General features: G+C 49.9%; 1 protein-coding gene across 2 annotated transcripts in view; it reads left to right on the top strand.

Annotated features, from left to right (window-relative positions):
- The first annotated feature begins 6,817 nt into the window (after window positions 1–6,817).
- The window catches only part of CUNH5orf63 (chromosome unknown C5orf63 homolog), a 35,265-nt gene continuing 22,051 nt past the window's right edge, over window positions 6,818–20,031 (top strand). The window contains exon 1 of one of the 2 annotated variants that reach the window (XM_056124629.1): window positions 6,818–6,863. The gene's annotated coding sequence lies outside the window, so the exon portion shown is untranslated. Of the gene's footprint in view, window positions 6,864–7,909; window positions 8,091–20,031 lie in introns of those variants that run through there. The other variant, XM_056124630.1, reaches the window with a different exon arrangement.

The following is a 20,031-nucleotide window of genomic DNA, read 5'->3' as shown; positions in this document are numbered from 1 at the left end:
TAGTGAACTTAACAGATGGGTTTAATCCATAAAAATAAAGCTTTTCCCATTTCAACACCATTTCCTGCTTCTCTAGGCAAAACAAAACTTTCCCTGAGGAAATGATGTAAATGCTCCAAATGCTCTTAAAAGATCCTACTTATCACAAAATATTGCTCTGAAGTAGACTATGCTTCCTTTCATTTACATTTAAAAAGAAATATGGTACCCCTACATAAAAAAAGGAAATATTAATATGGTAGTGAGTAAAAAACATATAGATAGGAGTTAGGAAATAGTTTCCAAGACTTTCTTCCTTGTGATTTCCCCTAGTAGGCTTTGATTTCCTTTCTGTGAATGACTGGTAAAAAGTGCTTGCCCTATCTATCTTAAAGAACTATTCTTCAAAATCAAAGTACACAATATCCATGAAAACTCTGAAAATACTACAAAAGGTGGTACAAATGTATACAACTATTATTGCTGCAAGGTCCTCATGCCATGTTTCCTCAACATCTTTAGTCTTTTACCTTATTTGTGCCTGGCAGGCTATACAGAATTCATTTCCTTTAGGCCAGACACAAGCAATCTTCTGTTATTGCACTTAAGACGTTGGAGACCATTGAGTTTGGAGTAGACAGTAATGGTGCTGCTCCAACAAACTTGACGGGGAAATCCACAGGATACTTAATCCACAACTCCCCTCCTGAAGTCTTCAAGACAGATATTGAGAGGAACTTGAGTCAAGACTCTTGTAAAACCCATAATTTCATTGCCAGTATGGGTTTAAACTTTAACAGCTTTGGTATCCATCTGTAAAATGTCATTCTGCTTGGTTCCATCCTAGTAGTTCAAGCAATAGAAAATCACAAATCTACCTTCATCAACAAGATGTAAAAGTCTACAGTCTCTTTATAATATATATGCATTCAAGCTATACTAATTTATTCCATAATTACCTTAATCTATTAGCATTTTTGTTTGGCTCTTACACTACATAATTAATGGTATTTACATGAAAGTGTTTTTTAATGCAAATAGCATAAGTAGATTACAAGCAAGTCTTAAAACAAACAGTATTCTCCTTTTAAAATTTTCTTCATTCTGCTGATGAAATTTTCAGTTTTTAAAATGCCAAAGCAGATATAGAAATCAGGCTTCTGAGGTTCATTCTCCATTGGCAAAGCAAGATTATAATCTTCTTCCTGTAATGGTTGGCCTGGGAGAGTCAACAGTGCCCCTGCTGACCAATACATCCAGACTTAGAAGCTTGTCCTTTTTTGGGGAGATTGCCACACAATGTCTGGCTCTTCCAAATCATTTCCTGTAGAATTTGCAGTGCCAATAATGAGATACTCATGTGGCAGACAAATGTAATAAATACCAGAAAAAGAGCATGAGGAAGAAAACTTACCAGGTTTCTGAAATCCTCCATCATCATGATCACATCACCCTGTTATAATTTGATCAATCACCAAAAACATCCCTAAAAGTTTGCCTTTTTTTTTTTTGCTTTTTGGGTTACACCTGGCAATGCACAGGGGTTACTCCTGGCTTTGCACTCAGGAATTACTCCTGGCAGTGCTCAGGGAACCAACTGGGATGCCAGAGATCAAACCCGGGTCAACCGTGTGAATGGCAAATGCCCTACCCACTGTATTATCACTCCAGCCCCATAAATTTGCATGTTTTTAAGGAGCAGCACAGAGACAGAATGCTGGAAAATAGTGTTGGAATGATATCACCTGTTAGAAAATGTATTATTTTTAAGGTATTCTCAAGAGAAAATATTGACTCATTCTCTGCTCTTTCTCTCCCAGAGGCAAAATCATAAAGGATAAGAGTAAAGATGTTCCCTTTAAGCTCTTAGGAGTACTTAAAGGGAATGTCTGGATCCAGATTTCATCAGAAAGGTTGGTAATGGATGCTCATTATCTCAGAAGTTGAAGACAAGACTATACCACCACTTTTCTCTAGAGCAGGTTTTTCATCTTAGAGATGAACAGAACCCTGAGATTTAAGAGAATAGTCAAGTTGACATTCCAAAACCCAGAAATCACTGTATCCTTTCTACCCAGATTCCCAGGGCATATCTAGAATTGGAGTTCAAACCTGGTGGGGGTGGGGAGGACGGTGGACAGAAAGATACCTATAAGGGCTAGAGAAATGTCAGGAAGGCGTGAGACCCCAAATTTTATCCCCAACACCTCAAAGCCCCCAGAGCAGCTCTAGTAATAGCCCTGAAGTACTGATAGAATAGCCCTAGTACAGCTCAGATAGAGAAGGGAGGACCAAATAAAGGGTGTTGGGAGGATTCTTCCAGGATGGGAGATGCGTGCTGAAGAGTAGACTTTAGACTGAACATGATTGCCACTCAATGCCTCTTTTGCAAACCACAGCACCCAAAAGGAGGAGAGAGAGAACAAAGGGGAATACCCTGCCACAGAGGCAGGTGGAATGGGGGGGGACGGGGGGTGGGAGGGATACTGGGATTAGTGGTGGTGGAGAATGGGCACTGGTGGAGGGATGGGTACTCGATCATTGTATAACTGAAACCCAAGCACAAAAATTTGTATTTCTACAACTGTACCTCATGGTGTTTCACTAATAAAAATCTAAAAAAAGGATAAAAAATTAAATAAAATTTAAAATAATAATCCCACAAAAAAAAAGAAAGAAAGAATAGCCCTAGTAGTTCCCAGCATCTCTCAGTCAGAGTAACACAGTCTCACCACGACCAAGCCTTGAGCTGTCCCACCTGTATTGCTAGGCCAAAGACTGCTGGGAATGGCTCCTGGTGGTACTCCAACTGAGTACCACCAGGGAGGCCAAATACCTTTGATAAACATGTTGTGAGTAAACAAAATTGTTCCAGACCCGTCACCACACTAAGATATTCAAATTCTCTAAGTACCCTTACTTTCCCATTACTTCAATAAAAAAAATGTGTATCTATGCCACATCAAATAATTTTGCCATAATGAACTTTATCAATTTGGTTTTTAATTAAATTGATTAAAATAACTAATTTCTATTTTGAGAGATAGTATAGGGGTTAAGACATTGACTTTGCATCTGACTGATCCTGGTTCAATCCCTTACACTACGTATGGTCCCCTGAGCAGAGTCAGGAATATCCCCTGAGCACTACTTCAGGGTGTGATCTAAAAAAAAATAGTAAGTAATTTAAAATATGCTATGAGTTTTTAATACTAATCATATATATTTAGGAAGTCTCAGTAAGAGCATCTCATCTAAAAGCTGCTGCAAATGCAATGAAATCATTATGAGCACTAAATCCAGCAATTAATGGAGGTTACACAGTACTTTATTTTTTTGACCATTTAATAAATTCTTATTTTGTTTTGGCTGGAGTGATAGCACAGTGGTAAGGCAATTGCCTTGCAAGCGGCTGTCCCAGCCAAGCCGGGTTTGATTCCTCCGCCCATCTCAGAGAGCCTGGCAAGCTACTGAGTGTATCTCTCCCCTACCAAACACAGTAACAACAAGTCTCACTTTGGAGATGTTATTGGGCCCGCTCCAGCAAATCGATGAAGAATGGGAGGACAGTGCTACAATGTTTTTTGTTTTGGTACTTTTCTTTTTTATTATTTTTTAAAACTTTGTTGAATCATCGTGAGAAAGTTACAAGCTTTCATATTTGGGTTACAATCACACAATGATCAAACACCCATCTCTCCACTAGTGCACATTCCCCATCACCAATCTCCCCAGTAAACCCCTCCTCCCCACCTTCTCCCGGCTCCAAGGAAGACAATATTCCCCATACTCTCATTCTATTTGGGGGCATTATGGTTTGCAATACAGACACTGAGAGGTAATCATGCTTGGTCCATTATCTACATTCGGCACACATCTCCCATCCCAACCGATTCCTCCAGCCATCATTTTCTTAGTGATCCCTTCTCTATTCCAGCTTCCTTCTCCCCTCCACTCATGAGGCAGGCTTCCAGCTATGGGACAATGCTCCTAGCCCTTGTATCTACTATCCTTGGGTGTCAGCCTCATGTTGTTATTTTATACTCCAAAAATGAGTGCAGTCCTTCTATGTCTTTCCCTCTCTTTCTGACTCATTTCACTTAGCATGATACTCTCCATGTCTATCCACTTATAAGCAAATTTCATTACTCCATCTCTCCTAATAGCTTCATAGTATTCTATTGTGTAGATGTACCAAAGTTTCTTTAACCAGTCATCTGTTGTAGGGCTGTTGGGTTGTTTCCAGATTTTGGTGATTGTGAACAGTGCTGCAATGAACATATAGGTAAAGATGCAATTTCTACTGTGCTTTTTTGCATCCTCTGGATATATTTCCAGAAGTGGTATTGCGGGGTCATATGGAAGCTCAATTTCTAGTTTTTGAAGAACTGTCCATACTGTTTTTCATAAAAGCAGGACCAGTCGGCATTCCCACCAACAGTGAAAGAGCGTCTCTTTTTCCCCACATCCACGCCAGCTCTGGTTGCTTTTGTTCTTTTGAATGTGTGCCAGTCTCTGTGGCGTGAGATGATATTTCATTGTTGTTTTGATTTGCATCTTCCTGATGGCTAGCGATGCAAGTGGAAGCAAACATAAACAAATGGGACTACATCAAACTAAGAAGCTTCTGCACTTCAAAAGAAACAGTGACCAAAATACAGAAAAGCCCACAGAATGGTAAAGAATATTTACCCAATACCCATCTGATAAGGCATTAATATCCAGGATATACAAGACACTAGTAGAATTGTACAAGAAAAATCCTCCAACCCCATCAAAAAACGGGGGGAAGAAATGAACAGAAGTTTCCTCAAAAAAAAAATACAAATGGCCAAAAGGCACATTGGCACTTTTCTTACTTGGAAAACAACAATTTTTTCTGATTTCAGGAATCTTCCAATTCAAATGTTCGGTCCATGAGCCCTGTGCCCAGCAGTAACACTGGTCCTCTAGATGTATTCAGTCAAGTGACAGGCAGAGGCCTCATTGAGTTCTCAAGATTTCCCAGTCATTTCACAAGACTTCTTATATCCTGTTATCGTACCAGATTTTGTCTCAACAAGATTTGGGGTGAGAAACCCCCCAAAAAGATCAGATGAATTAAGTTCATATTCTGAAATTTTGCAAAGTTCTTGCTCCTTAAGAGAAATTTTCCCATAACTAAAGGCCCAAAAAAATCATTGTTGGGCTCTGATGAAGTCATTTGTCTCCTACAGTGGTTGAAATAAGGTTTCATAATCCAATTTATTGAATAAAACTTTGTTTTCCAATAAGAAATGAGATTTGGAAGGTGGTTTGGAGTTGCATTTGTAGAAAGCTTTTTTCTCAGTATATAAAATGTGTTATAAATGCTTCACCAAGCTTTTATAACTAGACCCCAGATAATTTCTTTAAAGATAATCTATCAGCAATTGAGTTTAGACTTATCTCTTCTTTTTCTTTTTGAGAAGATTAGGTTTTATCAGAGTTGTCAACTAAAAAATAATCATTGGTCGTAACAATATCCTCTCTTTTCCTATCAGCAAATGCTGTGAAGTGACAAAGAATTTGAATGCTCTGCTTTCTAGATATGTCTTCTAATAATATCAGTGTGGTTTGTTTAGGGAATTCATTCTTGACCTTGGTTTTATTTATATCTTAGTATAAATTGCCAAATACAGATTGAGTGTATTGCTTATGGATTCTGGCATCAGACAGCATGAGATGGAATCCAAGTACTATTATTTTCTAGCTCTGAGAACTAGGGCAAGTTATTAAAACTCAATTTATCCATCTGCAAAATGGGACTAATAATACTTAATTGGATTGTTCTCAGGATTAAACAAATTAATGAGTTTAAAGTTTATGGTGAGCAATCAATCATTGTTAGCTTTTAGTGTTCTTCATATTGTTCTTCATTTTTCTCACTGTTTACAAAGCTACCAATCAAGCCACCACACCTTGGATCTAGAATACTCAGCCTTGACTTGCCCATCTATACTATGTTTTCACAAAGCCAATCCTTTCTCAACAGTCATCCTTTCAGAATGACTATTCTGAAATAGTTAGGTCAGTCGGGTCAACCCCATTTCCACATGCAAACAAAAAATTAGAAAAAAGCAAGAATCCCTGTAGTTTCCCTTTGCACAGAAAAGTCACGTGGAGCCTGTCTCCTGCCAGCCCTCTATAGCCTGATTTGTACTTCTCTCTTCCACTCCCTCCATGCCTAGGTCATAATTATCAGTCCAAAGTGTACTCTGTTCTCCAATCCCACCCTTCCTTGGCGCAGAGGATCCCAGCCTACAAAGTACCTCCTCAACTAGATCATATTCATATTTCCTCATAGGTCCACATGCTCTCCTTTCAAAGTATTTAGCTTGTAAACGCATGACCTATTTAAATAATTTCTTAAAGTCTTGTCCACATAACTTTTAAGATTAGGGATGGTATCGCTGTCTGTTTAATCCATTACTGAGTTATCCATACCCTAATCCAGCCTATCTGGAGAAAGAGGGTAAACAGTGAAAGAATTTAGGAAAGAACGAATACAGGGAGAGGTTGGTTTAAAAGGACGCGCACTGCACATTCTCAGAGTTACAAACTACGCTTACATCTGAGGTTCGGTATTTAACGGTCCCCAAACACTAGGGGGGTCACGTACTTTTCCGTGCCTCTCTTTATCTTTTTTTTTTTTTAACCTTGTCGCTTTGTTTCTACACCTCTCTTCCCACGGCCCTTGCACCACCTCCCTTCCGGGAGGGGCGATAGGCTTAGAGAGCCACGACCAACCAGCTCTCCAGCCCTCTGGGGCGGAAGTGCTAGGGCGTGGGGCGGGGACCTGGCTCGCTCGAGCGGAAGTACCTGGCCCGGGACGGAAGCAGCGACTTAAGCGTGGGGAGGCTCAGGTGGGTGTGGGTGCGTGGCACAGGCTGGTGGGTGCCAGCAACCCGCCTCGAGCCACAGCAAGTCGGATCGATGAGAGCGGGTTTCCTTGCTTACTGGTACCGGTTTCGGTTGCCTTTAGAGGAAATTTAATAAACCGAGCGCCTTAAATCCTTGAACCATGCGGTGTGGGTGCGGGGATTCTAAGACCGAGCGCGAGAGAAAGTGCACTCGAGTGGGTGCTGTAGCACTCTGATCAGTGAACAAAACAATGAGCCGGAAAAGGCAGCTTGTTCAGAGAAAGCAGAAAACATTTCAACTTCGTGCTTTTTCCGATGACTTCTTTACAGATGTCCCTTCCGGAGTTTAATTGAATTCTATGCAGTGGCAATATAATAGCACCTGGCAACCCGTTAAGATGATTGCCTTTTTATATAAATTTTTTTGAGCAGCCATATTGACCTTTACTTAGGGAGAAACGATTGAAATAAAGGTGCAGTAAGTAAGATTTTAAGTGCTGGCTTATGTATGCCTGGCTCCCGGGCCTCCTTTCTGCTCTTTCGTAGAAGCAGCTCTCTAGGTGTTGAAAAATTAGAGAATAAATCAGAAATTGCATTTCTCAATAAACACTTAGCCTTGTCAGTCATCCTGACAAATAGCAGCTTATTCAGATGTAAAAAAAGAAAAGTCCAGAGATATAAAACTAAATTGTTACTAACATGAGTGTGCAAGCGCTTGTTTCTCAGACCAACTTTAACAAGTATGTTGCCTCCTTGACTTTATTATTTCTTAAAAGAAACTGTTGAATATTTTTAGGGCTTTTCTTTTAAAAGCCACTGTAGGGCGTAGCTTGACCCCAAGATTCTCAGCTCCTCTAGAAAAGCAATTGCATCTTGAATCTGCTGTATCCCTATCACTTTTTCCACATAAGTGTGTGAAACTCCTGCCTGGGATGAGCAGCCACTAGAGCTATGCCTGCCTGACACTGTACAAGTAGAGATAGCTTTAGAGTCCACCATCTTATCATGTAGTAATTATCTGAAGAATAGTTTATTAAAATGTACATGAAGTTCTAATGACACTTGGAACTATACATTGAGATTTAATACAGTGTGGCATAGGGATACCTTGGAAGTAAAGGCAGAACTAATCATGGTTCTTTGAGAAATGTCATAGCCTCATAACTCAGGACCTGCTCTGCTGAGGAATTGCCTGGAACCAGAAAGGTCTTGTTGTTAAAATTAAATTTGGTGAGTAGACAGAAACCCCAGATTTTCTTCATGCTTGCTGTGTTCAGTAGTAACTACCTGCCAAGGAAGAATCAATATTTCTTTTTTGTCTGCTTCACTAGAGGAAATTGTGGGTATGTGGTTTTATTTAGATGGCCCGATGGCTGGTAAGTTTAGAGAAATGAGGATTTTCAACTTGGGAATTTATTGGACTATATTTCTCTTTTATTCCAGATTCTTGGCTGTATCATACTGTTAAGTACCAGAGGCAATGTGGAGATATGCCTTCAAAATAAGTTATTTTATTATTATTTTTTGTATTTCATAACATCTATAGTCTAGTGCACTTGTACATTCAGTTACTTTAATCCCAGGGTTCAAATTTCACACATAGCAGGACCTTGAGGTGATCTGGTATAAGTAGTGAGATTCCTTTAATGTTAATTATTTTTAATCTAATTTTACCAGTGGTTTATTTAAGGAGTATACATCAGAGGAAGCCAAAAGTCAGCTGGAATACTTCCTGCATGCAGTTTTAATCTTGTTTGCAATTATTTCAAAGGGGAGAAACCATCTGGATCAGGGGTATGTAGTTATAGATGTAGCAGGGACTAAGTAAGCTTCCTTTTTGCAAGTTCTAGGGACAAATCATTTGAGAAAAAAGTACATAAAGTGAAAGATTTGGCTTAGTCTTATGTAGTTATTTATTATACTCTAGTTCTTTCTTCACATCCCTGTTATAACCATAGGGAGCTGGAAGAATGAAAAGACTACTCTTTTCATTTAAATTCTTACCAAAGTTAAGGTTTCTAGTGATCAAGGCAACACTCAAGGTATCTTTTTTAAAAAGAAGATTTTAATTTTCAAGGATTTCAGGGCATCTTACCAGTACTATCTCGTAATAATCATTTTGCTTCAGTGGCCTGCAATATCTTCTCTGATACTGTATTTGTTTACAAATCTTTTCTTGCCCTAAAGGTGACTTTCTTAAGAGTAGGAAAACTATCTTAATCACATTTATATTTCCAGTAACTGGCACAGTGCCTGGCACATCACAGACACTCAGTACATGCTATAGAGATGAAAAGATAGTGTCCATGAAGAGAGCTGGGATTTATAAGGAGTGAAACATCTAGAACGCAACCAGGTAGAAAAAAAGAATAGAAAACAATAGCCTTTCAGTAGGTTGCTAGAGGTAGTTAGAAGTGTTGGTTTGATACACAGCTTGAATTAGATAAGAGCATTTTAAAGAATCCATAAATGGTCACTATACTGCCTTTCAGGAAGAAATGGCTTTGTCCATTGCAAGACTTTATTGTGTTAAGTGGAACATACAAGCTGAAAGGCTCCACCAAGCATTATGTCCACCCTCACTCCAAGCTTGTCATGGACAACTCCTCACTCAAACATCTTTGAACAAACATTTAAAGAATATCCATGTGAAATTATGCCAAATCAGGGGCTGGAGCACAGCGGGGAGGGCGCTTGCCTTGCACATGGTCAACCCGGGGTTTGATCCCCAGCATCCCATATGGTTCCCCGAGCACTACCAGGAGTAACTAACTCCTATGCATCGCCAGGTGTGACTCAAAAAGCAATAAATAAATAAATAATAAAAGAAATTATGCCAAATCATTAGTTTACTTAGAGCACCACTATTTTGTGTTGACCTGCCTTAAGGATAAAGGACTTAAGTATGACCAATTTTTAAGGAACTATCGCCCAAATAATATTGAAGAGAATTCAAAACCTTTTCTTTTTTCTTTTATTTATTTATTGATTGGCGTTTTGGACAACATCTGGTGATGCTCAGGGTTACTCCTGGCTCTGCACTCAGGAATTACTCCTGGTGGTGCTTAGGGGACCATATGGGATACCAGGGATTGAACCTGGATAGGCCACGTGCAAACACTCTACCCACTGTACTATCACTCCAGCCCAATGTACAACCCTTTCTACTTTAAAGGATTGGTCAGACAGATAGCAAAGCATGTAGGGTGTTTGCCCTGCAAATGGCCGATCATCTGGCATCCCATATGGTCCCTGAGCACTGTGAAGAGTGATACCTGAATGTAGACACAGGAGTAACCCATGAGCGCTAGGTGTGACCCAAAACTACGCCCCAAAAAATATTCAAAGAAGTTCCAAGTCTTTGCTTTTTGTGTTGCAATAGTGCAGACTTGTAGTATCTGCTGTGTACTTCTATTACCAATGGTATGCAACAGAAACCCAAATATTACTACTGAAAACAAATTAGCTTCCTCTCATCATTTCAGTATATTTTCATATTAAGCATGAATAATGAGAATTGGCTTCTAGTCAGAAAGAAAGATGTAAAATTGAATTATTTGGGCTTCATTTTTTTTTAACTCTTTGCTTTTGGGGGTGGGAGGGCATAGATGATTAGGGTCACACCTAGCAGTGCTTGAAAGATAATTCTAATTTAGGATTCAGAAGTCACTCTTGACAATGCTCAGCAGGTTGATTTTAGGTCTCCTGAATGCAAGCATTTTGCTCAACCCTTTGAGGTATATCTGGCTCTTAAACACTTTACTTTTAAAAATACATACATAGCAAAGGTAAAAGATTCTGTTACTTAATTGAAATTCACTCAGCTGAAGCAGCTTAGAACATAAGAGTAAGGAGAAAGAGATTCAAATTCAACTTCCTCCAATTTCAAAAATAAAATTAATACAAATCTCCTTTGACTTAAGAAATCAGAAACTCATTCTGCCATCTGAAACTGAAACTGGCCTAATTCTCTCTAACTGCATATTGTCTTAAGCAAAATGTGGTATCTGTTCTTGGGTATACTCTGAAATGTAATATACAAAACTTAATATATAAAGCTTTTGGAGATTTTTAGAAGACTTTAAACTTGTAAATCCCTTCTAGTTCGCAAACATTGTCTCACTCTTATTTTATGTATATGCGAGGAGAAAATATGGAGAAATTAACCCAAAAAATTGAGCTTGAAACACAGTTAAACATTAGTTTCTTTAAAAAGCAAGGGAATCTCCAAAGTCACTTCCAAGTTCCAAAATAATATGATAATCTATCAATGTTGAGCTTTCCTCCCCGCCCCGGCCAGGGCTACGGCAGCCGGAGACCTCCAGGACCAGCCACCACCATGCTGAGACCACTCTCCGCACACCTGAAGGTACTGGCAGAGGGACAAAGCCACGCGGGTTCCGGGGCCGAGACCTCCAAGCCTACTCGAATTGGAGTCGAGCATCTTCCACCCAGATCCTCCAAATTCCAGTAGGCGGGGGTCACACCCACCACCTGGCCCCCTGGCGCCGTGTAATCCCATCAGCGGCCAAGACTCAGAGACTATAAAATCCAGATCCCGGACGAGAGCAGTGCAGTCTCTGCCCCCGCGCCTCGGTGTTCCTTCCCGGAGTCCCTTGGAGGGGAGCGGGTTGAGCTTTCCTCCCCGCCCCGGCCAGGGCTACGGCAGCCGGAGACCTCCAGGACCAGCCACCACCATGCTGAGACCACTCTCCGCACACCTGAAGGTACTGGCAGAGGGACAAAGCCACGCGGGTTCCGGGGCCGAGACCTCCAAGCCTACTCGAATTGGAGTCGAGCATCTTCCACCCAGATCCTCCAAATTCCAGTAGGCGGGGGTCACACCCACCACCTGGCCCCCTGGCGCCGTGTAATCCCATCAGCGGCCAAGACTCAGAGACTATAAAATCCAGATCCCGGACGAGAGCAGTGCAGTCTCTGCCCCCGCGCCTCGGTGTTCCTTCCCGGAGTCCCTTGGAGGGGAGCGGGTTGAGCTTTCCTCCCCGCCCCGGCCAGGGCTACGGCAGCCGGAGACCTCCAGGACCAGCCACCACCATGCTGAGACCACTCTCCGCACACCTGAAGGTACTGGCAGAGGGACAAAGCCACGCGGGTTCCGGGGCCGAGACCTCCAAGCCTACTCGAATTGGAGTCGAGCATCTTCCACCCAGATCCTCCAAATTCCAGTAGGCGGGGGTCACACCCACCACCTGGCCCCCTGGCGCCGTGTAATCCCATCAGCGGCCAAGACTCAGAGACTATAAAATCCAGATCCCGGACGAGAGCAGTGCAGTCTCTGCCCCCGCGCCTCGGTGTTCCTTCCCGGAGTCCCTTGGAGGGGAGCGGGTTGAGCTTTCCTCCCCGCCCCGGCCAGGGCTACGGCAGCCGGAGACCTCCAGGACCAGCCACCACCATGCTGAGACCACTCTCCGCACACCTGAAGGTACTGGCAGAGGGACAAAGCCACGCGGGTTCCGGGGCCGAGACCTCCAAGCCTACTCGAATTGGAGTCGAGCATCTTCCACCCAGATCCTCCAAATTCCAGTAGGCGGGGGTCACACCCACCACCTGGCCCCCTGGCGCCGTGTAATCCCATCAGCGGCCAAGACTCAGAGACTATAAAATCCAGATCCCGGACGAGAGCAGTGCAGTCTCTGCCCCCGCGCCTCGGTGTTCCTTCCCGGAGTCCCTTGGAGGGGAGCGGGTTGAGCTTTCCTCCCCGCCCCGGCCAGGGCTACGGCAGCCGGAGACCTCCAGGACCAGCCACCACCATGCTGAGACCACTCTCCGCACACCTGAAGGTACTGGCAGAGGGACAAAGCCACGCGGGTTCCGGGGCCGAGACCTCCAAGCCTACTCGAATTGGAGTCGAGCATCTTCCACCCAGATCCTCCAAATTCCAGTAGGCGGGGGTCACACCCACCACCTGGCCCCCTGGCGCCGTGTAATCCCATCAGCGGCCAAGACTCAGAGACTATAAAATCCAGATCCCGGACGAGAGCAGTGCAGTCTCTGCCCCCGCGCCTCGGTGTTCCTTCCCGGAGTCCCTTGGAGGGGAGCGGGTTGAGCTTTCCTCCCCGCCCCGGCCAGGGCTACGGCAGCCGGAGACCTCCAGGACCAGCCACCACCATGCTGAGACCACTCTCCGCACACCTGAAGGTACTGGCAGAGGGACAAAGCCACGCGGGTTCCGGGGCCGAGACCTCCAAGCCTACTCGAATTGGAGTCGAGCATCTTCCACCCAGATCCTCCAAATTCCAGTAGGCGGGGGTCACACCCACCACCTGGCCCCCTGGCGCCGTGTAATCCCATCAGCGGCCAAGACTCAGAGACTATAAAATCCAGATCCCGGACGAGAGCAGTGCAGTCTCTGCCCCCGCGCCTCGGTGTTCCTTCCCGGAGTCCCTTGGAGGGGAGCGGGTTGAGCTTTCCTCCCCGCCCCGGCCAGGGCTACGGCAGCCGGAGACCTCCAGGACCAGCCACCACCATGCTGAGACCACTCTCCGCACACCTGAAGGTACTGGCAGAGGGACAAAGCCACGCGGGTTCCGGGGCCGAGACCTCCAAGCCTACTCGAATTGGAGTCGAGCATCTTCCACCCAGATCCTCCAAATTCCAGTAGGCGGGGGTCACACCCACCACCTGGCCCCCTGGCGCCGTGTAATCCCATCAGCGGCCAAGACTCAGAGACTATAAAATCCAGATCCCGGACGAGAGCAGTGCAGTCTCTGCCCCCGCGCCTCGGTGTTCCTTCCCGGAGTCCCTTGGAGGGGAGCGGGTTGAGCTTTCCTCCCCGCCCCGGCCAGGGCTACGGCAGCCGGAGACCTCCAGGACCAGCCACCACCATGCTGAGACCACTCTCCGCACACCTGAAGGTACTGGCAGAGGGACAAAGCCACGCGGGTTCCGGGGCCGAGACCTCCAAGCCTACTCGAATTGGAGTCGAGCATCTTCCACCCAGATCCTCCAAATTCCAGTAGGCGGGGGTCACACCCACCACCTGGCCCCCTGGCGCCGTGTAATCCCATCAGCGGCCAAGACTCAGAGACTATAAAATCCAGATCCCGGACGAGAGCAGTGCAGTCTCTGCCCCCGCGCCTCGGTGTTCCTTCCCGGAGTCCCTTGGAGGGGAGCGGGTTGAGCTTTCCTCCCCGCCCCGGCCAGGGCTACGGCAGCCGGAGACCTCCAGGACCAGCCACCACCATGCTGAGACCACTCTCCGCACACCTGAAGGTACTGGCAGAGGGACAAAGCCACGCGGGTTCCGGGGCCGAGACCTCCAAGCCTACTCGAATTGGAGTCGAGCATCTTCCACCCAGATCCTCCAAATTCCAGTAGGCGGGGGTCACACCCACCACCTGGCCCCCTGGCGCCGTGTAATCCCATCAGCGGCCAAGACTCAGAGACTATAAAATCCAGATCCCGGACGAGAGCAGTGCAGTCTCTGCCCCCGCGCCTCGGTGTTCCTTCCCGGAGTCCCTTGGAGGGGAGCGGGTTGAGCTTTCCTCCCCGCCCCGGCCAGGGCTACGGCAGCCGGAGACCTCCAGGACCAGCCACCACCATGCTGAGACCACTCTCCGCACACCTGAAGGTACTGGCAGAGGGACAAAGCCACGCGGGTTCCGGGGCCGAGACCTCCAAGCCTACTCGAATTGGAGTCGAGCATCTTCCACCCAGATCCTCCAAATTCCAGTAGGCGGGGGTCACACCCACCACCTGGCCCCCTGGCGCCGTGTAATCCCATCAGCGGCCAAGACTCAGAGACTATAAAATCCAGATCCCGGACGAGAGCAGTGCAGTCTCTGCCCCCGCGCCTCGGTGTTCCTTCCCGGAGTCCCTTGGAGGGGAGCGGGTTGAGCTTTCCTCCCCGCCCCGGCCAGGGCTACGGCAGCCGGAGACCTCCAGGACCAGCCACCACCATGCTGAGACCACTCTCCGCACACCTGAAGGTACTGGCAGAGGGACAAAGCCACGCGGGTTCCGGGGCCGAGACCTCCAAGCCTACTCGAATTGGAGTCGAGCATCTTCCACCCAGATCCTCCAAATTCCAGTAGGCGGGGGTCACACCCACCACCTGGCCCCCTGGCGCCGTGTAATCCCATCAGCGGCCAAGACTCAGAGACTATAAAATCCAGATCCCGGACGAGAGCAGTGCAGTCTCTGCCCCCGCGCCTCGGTGTTCCTTCCCGGAGTCCCTTGGAGGGGAGCGGGTTGAGCTTTCCTCCCCGCCCCGGCCAGGGCTACGGCAGCCGGAGACCTCCAGGACCAGCCACCACCATGCTGAGACCACTCTCCGCACACCTGAAGGTACTGGCAGAGGGACAAAGCCACGCGGGTTCCGGGGCCGAGACCTCCAAGCCTACTCGAATTGGAGTCGAGCATCTTCCACCCAGATCCTCCAAATTCCAGTAGGCGGGGGTCACACCCACCACCTGGCCCCCTGGCGCCGTGTAATCCCATCAGCGGCCAAGACTCAGAGACTATAAAATCCAGATCCCGGACGAGAGCAGTGCAGTCTCTGCCCCCGCGCCTCGGTGTTCCTTCCCGGAGTCCCTTGGAGGGGAGCGGGTTGAGCTTTCCTCCCCGCCCCGGCCAGGGCTACGGCAGCCGGAGACCTCCAGGACCAGCCACCACCATGCTGAGACCACTCTCCGCACACCTGAAGGTACTGGCAGAGGGACAAAGCCACGCGGGTTCCGGGGCCGAGACCTCCAAGCCTACTCGAATTGGAGTCGAGCATCTTCCACCCAGATCCTCCAAATTCCAGTAGGCGGGGGTCACACCCACCACCTGGCCCCCTGGCGCCGTGTAATCCCATCAGCGGCCAAGACTCAGAGACTATAAAATCCAGATCCCGGACGAGAGCAGTGCAGTCTCTGCCCCCGCGCCTCGGTGTTCCTTCCCGGAGTCCCTTGGAGGGGAGCGGGTTGAGCTTTCCTCCCCGCCCCGGCCAGGGCTACGGCAGCCGGAGACCTCCAGGACCAGCCACCACCATGCTGAGACCACTCTCCGCACACCTGAAGGTACTGGCAGAGGGACAAAGCCACGCGGGTTCCGGGGCCGAGACCTCCAAGCCTACTCGAATTGGAGTCGAGCATCTTCCACCCAGATCCTCCAAATTCCAGTAGGCGGGGGTCACACCCACCACCTGGCCCCCTGGCGCCGTGTAATCCCATCAGCGGCCAAGACTCAGAGACTATAAAATCCAGATCCCGGACGAGAGCAGTGCAGTCTCTGCCCCCGCGCCTCGGTGTTCCTTCCCGGAGTCCCTTGGAGGGGAGCGGGTTGAGCTTTCCTCCCCGCCCCGGCCAGGGCTACGGCAGCCGGAGACCTCCAGGACCAGCCACCACCATGCTGAGACCACTCTCCGCACACCTGAAGGTACTGGCAGAGGGACAAAGCCACGCGGGTTCCGGGGCCGAGACCTCCAAGCCTACTCGAATTGGAGTCGAGCATCTTCCACCCAGATCCTCCAAATTCCAGTAGGCGGGGGTCACACCCACCACCTGGCCCCCTGGCGCCGTGTAATCCCATCAGCGGCCAAGACTCAGAGACTATAAAATCCAGATCCCGGACGAGAGCAGTGCAGTCTCTGCCCCCGCGCCTCGGTGTTCCTTCCCGGAGTCCCTTGGAGGGGAGCGGGTTGAGCTTTCCTCCCCGCCCCGGCCAGGGCTACGGCAGCCGGAGACCTCCAGGACCAGCCACCACCATGCTGAGACCACTCTCCGCACACCTGAAGGTACTGGCAGAGGGACAAAGCCACGCGGGTTCCGGGGCCGAGACCTCCAAGCCTACTCGAATTGGAGTCGAGCATCTTCCACCCAGATCCTCCAAATTCCAGTAGGCGGGGGTCACACCCACCACCTGGCCCCCTGGCGCCGTGTAATCCCATCAGCGGCCAAGACTCAGAGACTATAAAATCCAGATCCCGGACGAGAGCAGTGCAGTCTCTGCCCCCGCGCCTCGGTGTTCCTTCCCGGAGTCCCTTGGAGGGGAGCGGGTTGAGCTTTCCTCCCCGCCCCGGCCAGGGCTACGGCAGCCGGAGACCTCCAGGACCAGCCACCACCATGCTGAGACCACTCTCCGCACACCTGAAGGTACTGGCAGAGGGACAAAGCCACGCGGGTTCCGGGGCCGAGACCTCCAAGCCTACTCGAATTGGAGTCGAGCATCTTCCACCCAGATCCTCCAAATTCCAGTAGGCGGGGGTCACACCCACCACCTGGCCCCCTGGCGCCGTGTAATCCCATCAGCGGCCAAGACTCAGAGACTATAAAATCCAGATCCCGAACGAGAGCAGTGCAGTCTCTGCCCCCGCGCCTCGGTGTTCCTTCCCGGAGTCCCTTGGAGGGGAGCGGGTTGAGCTTTCCTCCCCGCCCCGGCCAGGGCTACGGCAGCCGGAGACCTCCAGGACCAGCCACCACCATGCTGAGACCACTCTCCGCACACCTGAAGGTACTGGCAGAGGGACAAAGCCACGCGGGTTCCGGGGCCGAGACCTCCAAGCCTACTCGAATTGGAGTCGAGCATCTTCCACCCAGATCCTCCAAATTCCAGTAGGCGGGGGTCACACCCACCACCTGGCCCCCTGGCGCCGTGTAATCCCATCAGCGGCCAAGACTCAGAGACTATAAAATCCAGATCCCGGACGAGAGCAGTGCAGTCTCTGCCCCCGCGCCTCGGTGTTCCTTCCCGGAGTCCCTTGGAGGGGAGCGGGTTGAGCTTTCCTCCCCGCCCCGGCCAGGGCTACGGCAGCCGGAGACCTCCAGGACCAGCCACCACCATGCTGAGACCACTCTCCGCACACCTGAAGGTACTGGCAGAGGGACAAAGCCACGCGGGTTCCGGGGCCGAGACCTCCAAGCCTACTCGAATTGGAGTCGAGCATCTTCCACCCAGATCCTCCAAATTCCAGTAGGCGGGGGTCACACCCACCACCTGGCCCCCTGGCGCCGTGTAATCCCATCAGCGGCCAAGACTCAGAGACTATAAAATCCAGATCCCGGACGAGAGCAGTGCAGTCTCTGCCCCCGCGCCTCGGTGTTCCTTCCCGGAGTCCCTTGGAGGGGAGCGGGTTGAGCTTTCCTCCCCGCCCCGGCCAGGGCTACGGCAGCCGGAGACCTCCAGGACCAGCCACCACCATGCTGAGACCACTCTCCGCACACCTGAAGGTACTGGCAGAGGGACAAAGCCATGCGGGTTCCGGGGCCGAGACCTCCAAGCCTACTCGAATTGGAGTCGAGCATCTTCCACCCAGATCCTCCAAATTCCAGTAGGCGGGGGTCACACCCACCACCTGGCCCCCTGGCGCCGTGTAATCCCATCAGCGGCCAAGACTCAGAGACTATAAAATCCAGATCCCGGACGAGAGCAGTGCAGTCTCTGCCCCCGCGCCTCGGTGTTCCTTCCCGGAGTCCCTTGGAGGGGAGCGGGTTGAGCTTTCCTCCCCGCCCCGGCCAGGGCTACGGCAGCCGGAGACCTCCAGGACCAGCCACCACCATGCTGAGACCACTCTCCGCACACCTGAAGGTACTGGCAGAGGGACAAAGCCACGCGGGTTCCGGGGCCGAGACCTCCAAGCCTACTCGAATTGGAGTCAAGCATCTTCCACCCAGATCCTCCAAATTCCAGTAGGCGGGGGTCACACCCACCACCTGGCCCCCTGGCGCCGTGTAATCCCATCAGCGGCCAAGACTCAGAGACTATAAAATCCAGATCCCGGACGAGAGCAGTGCAGTCTCTGCCCCCGCGCCTCGGTGTTCCTTCCCGGAGTCCCTTGGAGGGGAGCGGGTTGAGCTTTCCTCCCCGCCCCGGCCAGGGCTACGGCAGCCGGAGACCTCCAGGACCAGCCACCACCATGCTGAGACCACTCTCCGCACACCTGAAGGTACTGGCAGAGGGACAAAGCCACGCGGGTTCCGGGGCCGAGACCTCCAAGCCTACTCGAATTGGAGTCGAGCATCTTCCACCCAGATCCTCCAAATTCCAGTAGGCGGGGGTCACACCCACCACCTGGCCCCCTGGCGCCGTGTAATCCCATCAGCGGCCAAGACTCAGAGACTATAAAATCCAGATCCCGGACGAGAGCAGTGCAGTCTCTGCCCCCGCGCCTCGGTGTTCCTTCCCGGAGTCCCTTGGAGGGGAGCGGGTTGAGCTTTCCTCCCCGCCCCGGCCAGGGCTACGGCAGCCGGAGACCTCCAGGACCAGCCACCACCATGCTGAGACCACTCTCCGCACACCTGAAGGTACTGGCAGAGGGACAAAGCCACGCGGGTTCCGGGGCCGAGACCTCCAAGCCTACTCGAATTGGAGTCGAGCATCTTCCACCCAGATCCTCCAAATTCCAGTAGGCGGGGGTCACACCCACCACCTGGCCCCCTGGCGCCGTGTAATCCCATCAGCGGCCAAGACTCAGAGACTATAAAATCCAGATCCCGGACGAGAGCAGTGCAGTCTCTGCCCCCGCGCCTCGGTGTTCCTTCCCGGAGTCCCTTGGAGGGGAGCGGGTTGAGCTTTCCTCCCCGCCCCGGCCAGGGCTACGGCAGCCGGAGACCTCCAGGACCAGCCACCACCATGCTGAGACCACTCTCCGCACACCTGAAGGTACTGGCAGAGGGACAAAGCCACGCGGGTTCCGGGGCCGAGACCTCCAAGCCTACTCGAATTGGAGTCGAGCATCTTCCACCCAGATCCTCCAAATTCCAGTAGGCGGGGGTCACACCCACCACCTGGCCCCCTGGCGCCGTGTAATCCCATCAGCGGCCAAGACTCAGAGACTATAAAATCCAGATCCCGAACGAGAGCAGTGCAGTCTCTGCCCCCGCGCCTCGGTGTTCCTTCCCGGAGTCCCTTGGAGGGGAGCGGGTTGAGCTTTCCTCCCCGCCCCGGCCAGGGCTACGGCAGCCGGAGACCTCCAGGACCAGCCACCACCATGCTGAGACCACTCTCCGCACACCTGAAGGTACTGGCAGAGGGACAAAGCCACGCGGGTTCCGGGGCCGAGACCTCCAAGCCTACTCGAATTGGAGTCGAGCATCTTCCACCCAGATCCTCCAAATTCCAGTAGGCGGGGGTCACACCCACCACCTGGCCCCCTGGCGCCGTGTAATCCCATCAGCGGCCAAGACTCAGAGACTATAAAATCCAGATCCCGGACGAGAGCAGTGCAGTC

The sequence above is a fragment of the Sorex fumeus genome, unplaced genomic scaffold (assembly GCF_029834395.1).
Source record: "Sorex fumeus unplaced genomic scaffold, SorFum_2.1 ptg000051l, whole genome shotgun sequence".
Taxonomy (NCBI): Eukaryota; Metazoa; Chordata; class Mammalia; order Eulipotyphla; family Soricidae; genus Sorex; species Sorex fumeus.
The sequence above is the reverse complement of the archived record's forward strand: the minus strand, read 5'-3'. Positions and strand labels throughout refer to the sequence as shown.